At 36.6% G+C, this 12948-nt stretch overlaps 1 protein-coding gene across 5 annotated transcripts in view; it reads right to left on the reverse strand.

The window, feature by feature from the left end:
- Positions 1 to 12948, reverse strand: part of ERC2 (ELKS/RAB6-interacting/CAST family member 2) — a 903595-nt gene that overhangs the window by 72433 nt on the left and 818214 nt on the right. For all 5 annotated transcript variants that reach the window (XM_075073080.1, XM_075073079.1, XM_075073078.1 and 2 more), the window contains one exon: positions 1323 to 1509. The gene's annotated coding sequence lies outside the window, so the exon portion shown is untranslated. The remainder of the gene's footprint in view (positions 1 to 1322; positions 1510 to 12948) is intronic.

Consider the following 12948-nt stretch of genomic DNA (forward strand, 5'->3'; position numbering starts at 1 on the left):
CTTCATCTAGGGTAATTTTATCTTATATCTGAACAATACATGAACATACAATAAAGGAGTACTCTCAAGTTAAAAATAATATTAAAAAACAAACACATTTATTTACCTGTGTTACTAATGTTGCCTTGGATTGTTATATTTGAAATAATTTTTAAATCTAACCTTTCAAGATTTATATTTGTTTAGTCTTTGCATTTCATTTAACAAACATAATAAAAATTGACTCAACACTTTCAGTATCTGGTTCTTGGTTACAAGTATGTTTACTTTCAGGTTCTCATTCACTAGCACACCATTGCAATTTGTGGGTTGCAAATCCTGCAGCAAAATGTTTAAATCCAAACAAAAAATTGTTTACATTGAAATTTCCACTCTAACAATTTCATGAAAACATTCTGTTTTTGCTAAACCTTCTTGGTACAATATCTACACTCTGGGCCTAAACCTATGTATCAGTGTCACTTTCAATAATATCTCATGAATGGAAATCTACTACAAAAACTGTAATATCAAGACAGTTCAGTTACACAACAGATCTAAAATGGCTTCAGCATATTTACTCTATCACACCATATGTGAGGCTGTGGTCTCTACAACAAAACCTTTACACACTGAAGTCATTATCTCTATGAAGTCTGCAACTGGCATTTAAAACTTATTGATGGCCTGGGTATTGGTGGCTCAGTAGGCAGCCCTCTTGCCTGAGGCCCACAAGGTCACAGGTTCACATTCTACTTAGGAAAAAAGCTGGACATATTCCAGAATTGTGTGTGGGCTGTGCTAGACTCCTGGAGGGGCAGTCCTTAGGATAGTAAGTGAAACCCTGTCTGTTTTGTGCATATCAAGGTTCTCATGGTAATGCAGGAGGAAGAATGGGTAAGAAATGTAAGTTAAATATGCCTGGAGCAAATGAGTGTACTTGTTGAAGACCCTGCATTCAACTATGTAAGCACAGGATGGTAGAAGTATAACATAACCTCCACATTTTTGGACTTCTTAACAAATCATTTCTGACTTTGTATTAGGCATGTTTGCAAGAGACCTGTTCAAAGACATCACTAAACATGATCATCATTAACTGATTTCTTTATACTTTCTGGACTGACCTGAGTTTCAGTTTCACACTTTGGGTCTGTGAACAATGTATGCATAATTTTGGTAAGTAGGAAGTTTAATCAAGAAATTTTTAAGATGGTAAAAACTTGTCACATGCTGCAATCTGTCTGATGACATTACAATATGCATCAAGGAAAAATCTTCATCAAATATTTAAATTAGTACTGGCAACTGATTTAGAAAACAATATGAAATTAAGATGCAACCTGCTCTGGTGTTAATCTTTGAAGTGTGGTTATCCCAGATGTCTCTCTCCTCCTCCTCTCTATGGACAGGTAAAGATGGAACTCTTGAAGGGACTGGGGATCACACTCTAGGCAAAGGTTGGACAGGTGATCAATGTACAGCGTGAGATTTGCCATGGCTATGTGCCTCCAACAGTGACTGGATCATCTAGTTTAAAAAGACAATATATTCAAAATTGTAATATTTTATTTAAAACACGCATAAGGGAAAAACAAGTATGGGGGAGAAATAGTGTATTTGAACAACCAGAAATATATCTGGATGACCAAACTTGTCATATTGTAATTAGCCCATTTCATTCAGTTGTTCTTGTCATCTTTAGCTTCCTGCTTGCATCTCTTCAATGACATCTGATGCAACTCTACAAAACTGGCATGCATCACCAGTACCATGAAAAATCAGGGCCTGATTCATTGAGTTAAATGGGCTTTGCATCAGGCCTTTAGTAAATAAAATGAGATTTCACTCAGCAATGCCCCAGAAGGCAACTCTAAATCCACTCTCATAAAAGTGCAAACATTGCTTCTGTCGGCTGACTACTCTAACTCTGGTATAGTAAATAACTGCCTTTTTTTTTTTAACATGGAAAACCCAAATAACCATTAATAACCTGGATCCTTAGGTTTAGCTTTGGCCTATGTACATTTTCTAGATGGAAAAACTGACTATGATGTATTTAAGCAACAGTTCTTGCACAATTAAAAGGGATCATGAATGACTAGCATCACAAAATCTTTAGGGTATCACCAAATTCCTGCGTAAGTGATAAGATTCACCAAAAAACCCAATAAAAAAACAAAAAAAAACCCCTTAGTACTTATATTTTATAAAAAAAGAACTTAATATAATCCTGCTGCAAATCAGCAAATGTTCTAAGGTAAAACAAATTCATTTTGTCTCTAATGTATAACAAAAAGCTGTTTCATAGAGGAGTGAAGGATATCCTCTTAACCTGTGATAACAAATTTGTTTGTTTTTTTCTCTTCTTAGTAAGAAAGCAATTAGATTTTCCCAATAAAAATATCCTTGTGCATATATAAACACTACTGGTAATCACGTAATTACCTTACCCAATCAAATTAAATTGCTGTCAGTTGAGTTCCCACTGCTGATTAACTTTAGTATACTTTAAATCTAAATGAAGTCTTTGGTAAAGTGCACTTAGCCATTTACAAAGGTGTCTCTATGATTCTACAAGGCATAACAGCAATATATTATTTGCCATAATCATCCAATGTTCAAGGTCAAGGATAGCTCATACTGAACCCCTTTTAGAAAACCTTAAAGAAACACAGAATTAAACTATGTTGCTTATTTTTGTGTTCTTTGCCATAACTTCTAAATGTAATAGTAACGTTTGACCCCCACACATTAAACACTGTAATTATGTAATTAAAACTAATTATGTAATTTATCTTGCATATTTGTATCTTACAGGAGGCAGGTCAATTACTTCACTCATTGACCTTAGAAGATTTCACAATTTGAAGCATAACACAAGGGTTTAAATTAAATTTTAAAGTACAAGTGGAAAAGAACAGTAGATCTGCAAAACTTATAAAATAAATATTATGGAAGAAGCACTCACAAATCTTATTCTTTATATTTTGTAAAATAAATCTCTTGATGATTATTCCATTCCTTTATGTATCTTCTATAATTAGAAATATTAATATATTATTTATGGACAAATCTTACATACAGTACCTGTCAACTGTAATTGCCTAGGGCCAAACTATGTAAGTTTTTTTCCCCCATATTTCCCTTTCTTCTAATCTGTCCCAATTTCCTCTCTTTTCATACTCTCTTCTCTCCCTACCATTTACCTTTAGTCTGCTCTGCATTTCTTTCTTGTCTCTCTTTTCCACATATACTGTCATGCCTTTTTCTTTCCCTTTTTGTCTTCTTTCTTCTAACTTCTGTATCCCATCATCATCAGCAAAACCTGTTAGTACTTTAAATAGTCTCTCAGTTCAGTAGCTGTTGGTACTATTGGTCTGTTCTCATCCCCACCCCCAGTGCTGAGTTGGCATTTCAGAAGATGGTGTTTCACATCAGCTAATGACCACTCTGCACCTTTAAGGGGTGTGGGGTGGGATTTGGCTGGATAGCTGAATGAAGGGAACTGTGCTTCATGGCTTGGGGGGGGGGGGAGAAGATAAAAACTGCTGCAAAATGGTCAGTGTGGTTGTTGACTCATCCCCTGGGAATGAGGGGCTTAAAAGGGGCAGCCCTGTACCTTAACCCTCCCTTTTGCATGGAGCAGGCTGAGGTGGTACCCACCGTCCCTCCTGTTTAGGTGGTAAAATACCAGGTTTGATCTCGACCCGATGTGGGCATTATGCTAGCTGCTGCTCTGTTGAGGGGGGATGGGAAGGAATTTTTCCCTTGCTACCATATTGGCCTAGGTGGAGTTGGGGTTTTTTTTGCCTTCCCCACAGCGGGTTCAGGTGGGCTATGTTCATGCATGGCATGATGGGAGGTAGGCAATATGTCACAACTCATTATTTGAGTGTAGGGCAGATGTCCAGTGCATGTACTCTATAGGAAAGGCAACCAGTGACCGGATAAATGGCTTGGAAAAGGACTTAAAAGAGGTGTTTGGTAAAGGAGCGAATAGGGGGTGGTTGGGGACTCCTATGGCAGGGAGTCAACCCCCACTATTAGCGCCCACCTTAACTCTCCTATGAAGGTGGATGGTAAGGTCCCAGCAATGGATTTGCTGGAGGTACTTGGATGGAAAAAGAGGGGGAGCCGGTGGAATATCCTGGGTATGGTAAGGTCCCAGCAATGGATTTGTTGGAGGGACCTGGATGGAAAAACAGGGGAAGCTGGTAAAAGCCCCCCAGGTAATTATGGAGTAAACATTGGGGTCACCTGCACTGTTCACTTTTATCTGCCGGGTAGTCCCAGACATCTAATAATAAAGTTGCGGCCTGATTAAACCCATGTCAAATGTCTCCTGTCCCTCTTTTGGTATAGCCAGACAATGGTTGGAGTGGCTTCTGGTGGTAGTGAGTCAGCAACAGGAAGGAGTAGTGGATTAGAGGCAATCACAGTGAAAGCAAGAAAACATGGTACAGTTTTAAAGTGGCCCTTGCAAATGTACCATATTTGGTAACCAAAATACATACTACATAATACATACTACACATTATTCAGTGTGTGTCATTTCTTTAATACTATTTTTAACCTTTATTTGAGAAGTACACACAGGTAAAGTTAAACACACAGCATTATAAGTATTTTTAAAAAAATACATTTAAGGCACATACAGTAGCTCTTGATGAGGAAATTCCCATTTTTGTGGTATGGTAAAATGATGATCATCATAAATCAACCATTTTTAACTTTTCAGTAAACTAATTCCTATGTAATTTTGGTCAAAACTGTCTCTCAACAGACAAAGGCCAACTGACAAAGTGAGCAGGCATGTATGCCTGTGTGCTCTAGCTCATTAAGGGCCAGACTGTGATTCCCTTACTCGTGGAATAGTATCTTACACCACCAGTGGTCTCTCTGAAATCTGTACAATCTATACAATCTGTCCCTAAGTTTGCTCTGTCTACATTTTGCTAAGTATGGGGATCAATTTATACTTTTACAGAAACGTTACTGGCAAATTCAAGGTAGCTGTAAGTCTTTACCATATGCCAAAAAGTAAAGAAAAGATGGCTAAAACTGATTTCCTTACAGAAACATCTTTGGGCATGCATCAGCTATATCAGACACGCCATCTTCCTTTGTATTCTCACCTTAGAAGAGGCTAACCACAGTGAAAGAACTAATGAAGGCTGCGTACAGACAGGTTGGACGGATATCAGTTAACCTTTAACATAATAGGAACCAGGGTCAGTGAACTCAGATAGAGAGTTATAATAGGAAAAAACAACTTAAGAAGATGGCAAACCTGACTGCAGCAGGAAATCATGCACTGTAGCTGATTTATATAATATTAAAGTACAATAAAACTTCTGGACAACAGATCAAAGGAGAATACATTTATATATATATCTATAGATATATAGATATAGATAGATACAGATATTCTACCCAGGGGAGTTGAGGAGACTCAACTGTTTTGAAAAAGAACATTAAAACTCTGATATCAATATATGTTGTCCCAGCTTAGAGAACCTCACATGGAAGAAAAAGAATTTGCACGAGTCCAAATATGGTTCTATTGAAAAATACTGGATTAGAGGAATTGGGACAGAATCCTACAAATAGCCAAATAACAGCAGGAGATCAGCTTCTAAAACAGCAGGATTCAGTTCTTTCCAGATGTGAGTGACATAATACAGGCAAAACAAGGGCCCTTTTAGCTGATAGATGTATGCTTTGGAAAAATAAACTGATGTAGAACTTAGGGGTGATTTTTCTAAAGCCAATATACATTTTGGAAGATTATGTTTTATATGGATAACACGGCATTGCATTTTTAAGATAGGAACAAAGAAGAAGAATCTCAATGTGGGATACATATGACTATATTCTGAAACTGCTGCATCAAAGGGATAAAGCCAAACACATTTGTGATACCTTGGCTGCTGCAGAAGCATGTCATCAGTCTTTTGCTGGACAATTCCTTATATATTAATTTGAATATATATGCAAATATTAGCCCAAAATGACTGAGTTATCTGGAATGAATCAGTAACAGAGTGTCTATATAACTTTTTCTGATTATTCATGGATTTTGTGCTATAGTATCCATGGCAATGAACATTTACAGTTCCTGCAGGGAACAATTTTGCGTTTGCAGAAAGATGAACTGGATAATCTTACAGCTCTTAGATACCACAATAAAAGGTGTTATATGAAAAAAGAAGATCAATAGACAGATCTTTTCTATTTCCAACTTCTGTATGATTCTATAAAATATTACTTTTCTTATAAACTCCTATTTTTACTCACTCAGAACATTCTCAGACTGTTCCATTTGGGGGCTGAGATTCCTCATGCTTTGTCTCATGCCAAATGTAATATTTTTGGGAAAAGCTTGAAGAAAATCCTTTTAGATATTTTTGAGCTTAGGTAAGTGAGAAAATTCTGCTTACAAGTTTCAAATGGCTACCCCCACTCACAAATAACTCAAAAGTGGCTATATTAAAGTATTTTCCAACTTGAAATAAATGTCTTTAGTTCTCAAGTAATAGGTACTTCAGTAAGTTTGGAAAAATTATCATTCCCTCCATAGGCAGAAGGATCCCAGGGATCCCAACACAGGCCATAGCCACTTCTGCATCATCATCCACCCCTTCTCTGGTTATCTGGAACACCGCAGGATGCAAGATTTCAAGGATGAATAAAATAAATTTGTTAATCTCTAAGGTGCCACAAGTACTCATGTTCTTTTTGCAAGATGAGAGGGTTGATGGAAAAGCTACAGAGATAGCATCACCTGTGGTTCTGTTTAATCCTCCTTAGCATTAATCTACTCAATTTTCTTCTCCACAGTTTGGAAACCACCCTTAAGTAGTTCCCATAGTAAATGGATCTAACATGAGCCATGCTAAAAGGGGGCAGGAGCCATGCAGAGAAGAACCAAATCCCAGTGCAAAGGCATAGGTTATCTATGTAAATTGCAGGTTTAGAGGGTTGGAACTCTGGGCAGAGCCAGGAATAACAGTTAAGTGCTTAGTCTCTTGCTCCCTCCACTATTTAATATGGCTTTCCTGTCAACTACAGTATTGAGAGCTGCATAAATAAGTAGCCATCTTGTTTTCATCATTACAGGGAGTGTGACTACTTAAGTATGTGAATGTATTGTACATTTATAGCATGTACGGTTCAAAGCAATTCTGTGAAAGCTGATTAAGACATTATACTCTGCTAAAAATTGGATGTTCTGTGAATGTTTGCTTTTTGGCCTTTTCCCAACCCTTTTCCCTACCAAGTGATGGAGGACAGCTGGAATGGACTAACATTCTAGAGGCAAGAGATTTTTTTCCCTCTTACCCTTTTGAAGGTATTACTTGCACGTTATTATATTTACATAAAGGATTCTAATTTTTCCCATACATAGTATTGTTCTATAGTATGTGAATGCTCTATAGCCACCCCGTCCCTCAAAATGCAAAACTGAATTATGCTCACTGTCATTCAATTTTTTTCTAAACAAACAGCTGATGCAAATCCATTTTTGTTTGGTCTGCTTTATGCTGACAGCAATTAATTCTGCACGTAGCCTAAAACATAAAGACATAAAAGTATCCCACATGCTTTTAATCTGCAAGCAAGTTATCCAATTATTTTAGGTAAACTTTATGATCACAGCCATTCTTACCAACTTTCATATGATAGGTTATTTTCTTTTTAATGGCTTAAGACTCATATACTTAGCTATGAGGAATTTACTCTGAGTGCTGCTCATGTTTTACTTCCTGATCTTGAAATAATATATTGAATGTGCACACTTTGTTTATACATATTAGTAAAAAGATACTAAAAGCATGCTGAGAAATAATGTTCCATGCCTTAGGACTAAAATAAGTTCTCCTTATAAATACAGCTTGTGTAAATCATGGACAAAGTTGACAAATTTCATGGATTAGTCATGGTGAAAATATCAGATTTCATGGTTTAAAACAGTTTAATAGGAAAGTCATATTAGAACTCCTGATTAACAAAACTTCTGCATATTTCTGAAGAATAAAATGTCTGTTAACTTTTTTACACTTGTGCAATGTCAGTATAAGTGATTCTCATCTATCAAATGCATTCTAAGGCTCTGAAATCTACACTCAGTTACACTACGCATGATACAGTAGAATTTCAAAATTTCTACAACTCAAATTATAAGAAACATTATTAATGTTATTATGGTCCATTCCTTTACTCAATCAGCTTTTGTTGCCATGTAATGAGAAAATACTTAGTCATACAGAAAAGACATATCCCTCAGCATCAACACAATTACAGTAGGAAACACAAACTTAAAATTAAAATAGTTGATCTTGCAAAGTAATAGGTTATATCTAGTTTATTTCATTAAAGAAAGAGCTAAGGGGGAAAAAAATCTCCTCCAGAAGTGCCACTTTTACAGAACATCTTGTTACTATGCTAAAGAAAAAAAATTCATATAAGTGAAGCATCACTTGGAGTAAAGAAAATCAATCATTTTTTCATGTAAAACTTTTAAGTCCTTCCTGATGATGTCATTTAAAATGAGGCCTTATTTAAAAGAGACGTTACATGAGAGCATGTGATTCAAACAAGTTTGTTGACTGTATCATTATTTGGCCTGAAGCCTGCATCTCCTCCTTCTGGTGAGCCATATAGACCACTTGTCATGTTTGCATATAAAGACAGCCAATTTGTCAGACATTTGCTTTAATTCTCTTTCTTTGTCTTCTTAACAACAACCTCCATATACATCATGATCATCAATATCATATATCTGACTGGAGAATGGAAATTCATTTGTGTCTACGTCTTATTTCCTTTGCATGCAATCCTCCAGGGTCTTATAGGATGTACTTAATAAGAACCACATTATTCTGCTAGAGGAAGTCCTTGAGCAGACTCTGAGAAGCAGTATGGCAAATTACTTTCAGAACATGGAAGGCCAGGTTGGAAATAAAAGCTGCAGTTATCTGTAGTACTTTTTGCGGCTGACTTTCTAATAGAAAGTAAGAAAGGGGGGTTAAACTTCCAAGAAAGGATTTGTTGTCTCTTTGTGAAGGCTATGCTTATTTACTCCTAATACAATAATGCCTTAAACGTTCACTGTAATAAATTCAAACTACATTTTTCAGATAAACTGCATGTTTTGAACACACAAAATAGAACTATTTTTTCCAAACATGTTTAAACACCTTTGTTACCACAAACCTAGGAGATCCAGGCTACATCTACCCTTGGACCTACAGGTATAATTCTCAGCTCACACAGACATGCTTGCACTCACTCTCATCCAGCTAGCATGTTGAAAATATTGATTTGGTCATAGTAGCATGGGCAGCACAACAAAGGCTAGCTACTCCAAGGACAAACCTCCTTGAACCCCATGGGAACGTACTTGAGACAGCTAGCCTGTGCCGCCGCTCACTGCTGTCCATGCTACTGGGGCTACACTATGATTTTTAGCATGCTATCTCAATGAAAGGTAGCACGAATATATCTATGTGAGCTGGGAATCACACCCCTAGCTCCAAGTGGAGACATAGCCCCAGTATCGCATAGATAAAAAGCATGTTAAAAGAAAAATATTTAGGTTGCAAAGTAAAGCACTTGAAATTCATGCAATGCTGGGTTTAAGCTTGCCTGTGCAACCTTAATTCTGCTCCCTTGGGTATATGCATTCTGATAGTCCTTAACTACATGATAACATGCTATTATCTACACAGGATCTGTGCCTCACTCAGTGCACAGACTGGACAGTGCTAAGGGAATAGGGCATCTGTTCGATCTATCTATAAAATGTTTCTTATTAACCTATCCTTTTAATGTGTGTCCCTATACTTCATCTGCACGCCATCCAAATTCAGCCTTTATTTATTATGAATTGCTTCACAGACTTTTCAGTGCTGCTTATCATCACAATATCTGAGCACCTCATGACCGTAAATGAACTGACCTGAATATTTCCCCTGTAACGTGGAGAATATGTTTATCCCCATTTCACAGTTGGAAAATAAAGATAAAGGGCCAACAAGACCAAAATATGCAAAAGTGTCCACAAATTTAGGGTTCCTCAGTGACTGGTTCCCAACTTGAGATATCTCTGGCTTGATTTTTCAGAGTACGGCCACATTTTTATAGCACTTCAAATGTTCAAAGCAGTATAGACAGAATGACTGATTTATCCTGAAAACATCGTGGTGAGAAAGGCGTGTAAATATTATCTTAATTTTATAGGTGGGGAAACTTAGATAAAATGGCAAAGTGATTTGCCCAAGATCACACAATGAATCATTAGGAGAGAGAGGATGAGAATTCAAGACTTTCTGACTTGCAACACTGTGCTCGTTCATCCAAGCCACACTATCTTACTGTCAGAATGGTTAAACATCTACATTTTCCGTTGACTTGATGTTCAGTCATCAGAGTTCAGGACTTCTGAAAATCAGGCTCAGGTGTCTCAAGTTGGGCACCGAGAAAATAAGGGTCGCACAATGCAAACATTTTGGCTTAAGTGACTTGCTAATCGTCACATGAGAAATCCAGGGCAGAGACATGGATAGAACAAATTCTCATGTTTGGCATTCCCCTGCCTTAAACTCAAGACCATCCTCTCTCTTCTCTATCTTATTCACTATGCAATCCTGACTCATTCCCTTAGCACCATTCATGCTGTGAACTAAAACAAAAGGGCCCAGTGGAAAAAAATAGTAAGAGATCATATAATTGAAGACTATCACATGGCATGTGTACAGGGTGAAAGAATAAAGGTTGCACAAGCAAGCTTAAATCAGGCATTTCTTAACTTTCACGTGCTTGATTTGTTCCCTAAATATTTATTTACATTTTCTGGCATGTAGTTTGCAAAGTATTTTTTTTAAAAGGCAAAAAATAATTCTATTACTTGCAACTATAACAATGACCCCTCATGTATCAACAACAGGATATAAGACCTTAACATGCAGTGTTGCAGCACAGATATCTACCACTTTAGATAAAGTCCCATTAATACTGTGCTTATCGCGCTCACTTCCAATTGTAGCACTGCTAACTGAAAGAAGAGACTACTAGTTTGAAACTGGGTAACAATGTTGTTTTTGTTTACTTTGCTTCTTGTTAAGATAAACTAAACATTAAGCCTTACTTATTCTCTATGTGTAAACTTGGGAATCTGTCCTGAGAGGCTAATCTAACAAAAGTGGGGGATAAGACCTCTGAGTTCTCTACACCCAAAGACTCTCCCACTGACTCACTATGGTCTGCACCAAAGGCTACTGAAGCCAATGTGAGTCTTTCCATTGACTTAAGTGGACATTGGTTTAGGCCTATAGGACCTCAGGCAAGTTACTTAAATAGATGGTTGTTTAAAAATAATGGGCCTATTTCTGTCCTCTCTTGCATCTGTTTTTTGCTGATGATAGTCCATTGACCTCAGTGGCGTTCCTCCTTGTTTACATTAGTGTCAATGAGATCAGAATCAGCTTCAAAGTTTTAATCAAATGTATTTGTTCACATAAGTAACTAATATATATTTAGTGGCCCAATTATGCTTCCATTGAAGAAAATGGGAGTTCTGTTGTATACTTCATTGGGAGCATGAGATTACTAAACCTGAAATAGTTTTAAAACTCCAATTTATTTCTCACTATTTCTACTAGTACTACTTCTCACTACTTATTTCTCTCTCTTTTCTTGGTTTATGAGTAACAATGGAGCTAGTTTCACTTCTAGGTTTTCAAGAACTGCGGCTGTAAATACTTCAAAGGGAATGTTTATTTGTTTAAAAACAAATGTTAATGTTGAAATTAAAAATAAACCTGAAAATATTTCCATTTGCCTTCTTATAAACAAAAATCAATACAAAATCTAAATTTTGGGACAAATTTTGAGTTCAGGGTGTTTTTTCAAATTCTCTGCTTCAGTGTTGTAATATGGATATAGCAATGCCTACCTTACTGGGATATTGAAAGGTTCAAGCAACCTATGTTTTAACGTACTCTGAGATCCTCAGATGAAAACTACAGCAATGTAAAGTATGATCATTGTTACTATGAAGAAAATGTCTAGTTCTGCCCACTACGCTCACTGCCTTAAGTAACACAGTGGGTACCCTGTTATTAGTAAAGGAATAAACTTTTCATCAAACACTCTTTATAAAAATATTTCCCTGGAAATGTAACACAGCATGTAGCAAGACTACTACAATTTTCCATCAACTATGAGTATATGGAGCACAGGTACTGTATTTAAATTATTTTACTCGAGATTTTTGGCAACAGTTCCTCTTAAGGAAACTTAAATTAACCTGAAATTTAGCGTCTGTTATCCCCAGGCTAGCTTTGCTGCAATTTTTAATATGGCACTGTCTATTCAACAGTTGTGTGTAAAATGCCAATAAACTGGCCAGAAAAGAGCTGAAGGGCTAATTGCCTTTTAACTCCACTGTGATGATAAAGTCACGTAGAAAGAAAGGAAAAACTCCCACTGCTTTAACAAGTTTATCTGACTGCCACTTTAACATTCTCTGTCTGCATGCACTTTAGTGCATTCACCAATAAAAGGATAAAAGCATTCAGAATCCTATACCCTCAATAACTAAGAAACTCCAGACTCAAAACGTATGCTCTGTTGGAACCAGCCCATTAACTCAACTAACTTTTTGCATGGTATTTGACTTCAGCTATACAGTATCTGCACAGAGTAGCCACTAAGCTAATTTTTCAGAAAAATTCCAGTTTTCCTTTTGCTTTATAAATATTATAAATTTGTACAAAATGTAAGAAAAGAGTAGCATAAAAAAACATTTCAGCCTATTACCTACAAACCAAAGAAGAAATCTTGGCTCCACTCAGATCAATGGCAAAATTCCCATTGACACTAATGATGCCAGGATTTCACCCCAAAAGAACAGAATTTGTGCTAACTATAATTTAAGAAAATATAGTAATCTTTATTATAAAA

Source organism: Chelonoidis abingdonii, chromosome 17 (assembly GCF_003597395.2).
Source record: "Chelonoidis abingdonii isolate Lonesome George chromosome 17, CheloAbing_2.0, whole genome shotgun sequence".
In the NCBI taxonomy this organism is placed as follows: Eukaryota; Metazoa; Chordata; order Testudines; family Testudinidae; genus Chelonoidis; species Chelonoidis abingdonii.